Source organism: Xenia sp. Carnegie-2017, unplaced genomic scaffold (assembly GCF_021976095.1).
Source record: "Xenia sp. Carnegie-2017 unplaced genomic scaffold, XeniaSp_v1 HiC_scaffold_3, whole genome shotgun sequence".
Taxonomy (NCBI): Eukaryota; Metazoa; Cnidaria; class Anthozoa; order Malacalcyonacea; family Xeniidae; genus Xenia; species Xenia sp. Carnegie-2017.
This window is the reverse complement of record NW_025813493.1, coordinates 2,195,419-2,199,356: the sequence shown is the minus strand read 5'-3', so window position 1 is coordinate 2,199,356 and position 3,938 is coordinate 2,195,419. Positions and strand designations below refer to the sequence as shown.

Genomic DNA, 3,938 nt, shown 5'->3' with positions numbered 1-3,938 from the left:
TGAAAGAGAAATTAAACGGCTACAGCAATTTCGTGATTTATAAAACATTCTTTGTATAACCATAATAATAATAATAACGAAGCATAAAAATTTCATCAGGTAAAAATTTTTGCAAACACTCATAACATTTTAGTAGGCTATATAGCCAGACAATATGTTCTGCTGACATAATAATAGCTTTTTTATCTTACTGATAAAAACGGGACCTTTTTCAAAGGCAGAAATAGTGAACTTCTGTTGAAGTATATTTTCATTAGGCAAAAACAAAGGTGTTGTTTGAAAAAGAATCGTCCCTTTCATTATTTGACAATCTTTTGTGTAGAGAAAAACATGTCTTAAGATTTCTTGATAAAGTCATGAAGGAAGCTAATTTCACTTCATTTTAGAATAACTTTATCAAAGTACGAAAGCATCAAAATCAATATGAAAGATGCAAAGGCGCGCAAAAGCTACAAGAACTCAATCTTCCATGTCAAATAATGGTAGATACAATGGACGATAATGCAAATGTGGCCTGTGGAGCGTTGCCTGAGAGACTCTAAGCCATCGAAGAAGGTAAAGTCGCATACGTGGGCGGACAGGGACCAATGAATTCATCAATGAAAGCAGCACGTGACTGGCTAGAGTCATATCGCGGGAAAAACACATTTAGAAGATGGACAATCTAACCCAGCGAGCAAGAACTGTACAGAATGCAAACTTCGTATATGCAAATAGGACACTTGAAATCAATGACAATTTTTATAAATACAAAAATAAAAGCCTACCGGAAAACATATGACTCCCACCAGACATTTTCTTGCCGTTCTTTAGGTTCACAATTTTCTCTTCATTGGAATCACTTTCGACATCATTGTCATGAATCTTGTTCACTTTAGCACTACTCTTATCGCAGGTGTCACGTGCATCGCAGGTGTCGCGTGCATCATCATCTTAATTAGATTAAATGAGTAAGAGAGCAATCAGCATTATATGTACATGGTACTGCATCTTACATAATAATGATCATGTATTTTCATTTTGAGTCACACACTACAATACCATGCAAAAAGTCAATTAGAAAGTTCATCACACCATTAGAAGTAGTACTACATGCAACACATCACTATCTTCATAGGTACATCACTATCTTCATATGTACATCACTATCTTCATCCATACATCACCACTTTCATAAATCCCCACTCCACCTTTATGTATCCCCATCATACCTTCATACATCCCCACCATCACACATTCAAACCTTCATGCATCCACAACTTGATACATCTTTAACTTTATAAATATCCAACCTTATACATACACACCTTCATCCATACACACCTTCATCCATACACACCTTCATCCATACACACCTTCATATGTCCACACTTTTAAACATTCCTAATTTTAAGGTTGCCCAGTTATAACTGTGATTGATGGATATATGCTACTATGTGCCTAAATTCAACAGTCAAATTCAGACCACTAAGAGTGGTGACTAGTTTATAAAACTCTGAGAAAATCCTTCTCTGTCCTCATTTAGGACAGTATAACAAAGTTGTCATTTTCAAAACTTGTGCTTTTGACTGATTACTCTGTCAACATTATGAGTTAAAAATTAAGGGCCTTGTGATTGGGAAAAAGAGTCTTACTAAAAATGTGAATTTGAGGTCAATGTAAGACAGCATTATATAATGCTTAACAATGAAAAACTTTAAAAGTTCTAAAATCATTGTTTGAATTGGATTTACTTCATTACTGCGTAGATTAGGGCAGCTTCCCAACCTTTTTTCCTCTTTCATGATGAAATCATGATGTAATCTTTCATGATGTAATCACTTTTCACAGTTTCATTTATAATTTTACATACCGATACCTTCACTATTTATTTTGATATGACTGCTTTCATTTTGTCCAACATCATTATCCTTTCTGTCATAAGGTGTATTTATTAGTGACATTTCAATTGCTTTTTCTATATCTCTTTGGTACAACTTTTCACGAACGGAAGGCCTTACAATAGAAAAAAATCTCATGACGTTGTTGTATCACACATTGAAGAAATTAGGGTGTACATTGGATTACACAAGGCAAAACAAAGGCTTATAAAGGATTAGAGATCTACTATAATATCTGTGTAAAACAGCATAATACCCTTTAGCCAAAATTAAAAATCTATTTTTGGGTCACAACTTCTCTCGCCTTTCTTCTCTTTGTTCATTTCCTTCTCTTTATGCTTCGCCTTCTTTGTTTGTGGTTCAAAATCAACTTCAAAATCATCTGAAACATATCATGAAGTCATAAATACAAAAACTTAGCAATTTAAAACAAGAGAAATCTATAGAACATGCAGGTACATGTTCTATGTAGGTACATGTAAACTGATACAATATAAAATGTACCCTTCTCCTACCCTTGTAAACCAGAGTGTATAACCACATGCTTTACTGTAAAACAGAGCAATTATAATTTTCATTAATAGCTACGTAGCTATGAGATCACTGTATGTACAATACATTACCATCACTTTCACAATTGGAGCTCATATCAGTATAATTAACATTTTTTCTCCCTTTCCTACAAGAGATGATGGTGAAAAATAAAACATGAGTAAACCTAAATGCTTGTAGATGTAGATCTTCAAGGCTCGAGCAGTCCTGAAAATGACTGTTGGTGTTGTTAATGATTGATATTTTGAAATCCTTTGATCATCAGAGTCAAGTAACACACCAACACCAAGAATTCTTTTCAGGACTGCACAAAGCTGGACGATCAACATCTAAAAAATATAATATAATAGGTAATGAAAATAATAAATTCTAATATTAAAATCGTCCCTGCTTTATTAATCACCAATATTGTCAACCAACAGTAAAACATGTTTCGCCCATACGCCATACCATAGTAGTGATAGTACAAATTTGAATCAATTGACAAATTTTAGAATTCTTACCTTTTAGATTTTCGCTTGGAGGTCATCTTTAATGCATATTTACAAAGTTAAAAATTATGCTATCAGAGAAAATACTAATGAAGTTTGGATTCAAGTTTAACTTCTCGTGGTTTTAACATGATTTTCATTATGTAGTTGATTAATCTTATAAAGTTTCGCGCCTTGGCGTCATTACACTGGATCATATCATTACACTGGATCATACACTGGAAAAATGCATTTTGTGTATTTCTTTACTTTTAAACTCACAATAGAGCTTAACAAAAGTGATACATTATTAAAAAAGTATTTTTGTCTTGTTGAAACACTGCTTTAGGCTTTTAAATTATTTAAATCAAAGTTTGCTTTTGCATAAAGACCTTGGCACCTGCAAAAGGGGGTAAGAAATATTAAAGTTTCCGTTGCTAGTAATCGTAAAGAATGTCAATCACAACAAAGATACCACCTTTACAGCTTAAAAATTTACCATACATTGTCAAGATTATTTTTAAAAGAAAAATTTAATTTCCTGTGAAAGATGAACGGTTGTCTGCAGATTATCTACAAGTACAGCTCGTATTTAAGCACTTTTACGTAGAATTTCTTTTTTTTGTCTTTATATATAACCAAGGAAGTGAATGGCGCAAGCATCACAGCGCAAAAAAACGTTATATTTGTAATTTTCCGTGAGATGAAAAGATTTTTTCTTGTAAAGCATGCAAAATTGTAAGCCTGGACTAAAAAAATTTATACATAACATAAATTCAATGACCCGGTCAAAATTTAGCTTATAGAATACTTCCCACAAACTACATAGATCCTTTAGAAATCAAAACATCTGTCAACGTTACTCTTATTTTTAACTCATTGCTGAAGAATATGGCGCGCCGAACATATCTTTATTCGATTTATTTAATATATCTGAATCTTCAATTAAAAATATTCTATATTGGATTTAAAATGTTCCATATGGATTTAAAATATTCCATATGGATTTAAAAATATTCCATATGATTTAAAAATA

General features: G+C 32.5%; 1 long non-coding RNA gene across 2 annotated transcripts; it reads right to left on the bottom strand.

Moving 5' to 3' along the window:
- Nucleotides 1–2,217: 2,217 nt before the first annotated feature.
- LOC124454664 lies at nt 2,218–2,999 on the bottom strand. Of its 2 annotated transcripts, XR_006951559.1 has the most exons (3): nt 2,936–2,999; nt 2,504–2,559; nt 2,218–2,262 (listed from the first exon to the last, which is right to left on the bottom strand). It is a non-coding gene; the product is annotated as an uncharacterized LOC124454664 (long non-coding RNA). The 2 variants fall into 2 exon arrangements; XR_006951558.1 differs by lacking the exon at nt 2,936–2,999 and having other exon boundaries at nt 2,504–2,591.
- Between the last annotated feature and the right edge of the window lie 939 nt (nt 3,000–3,938).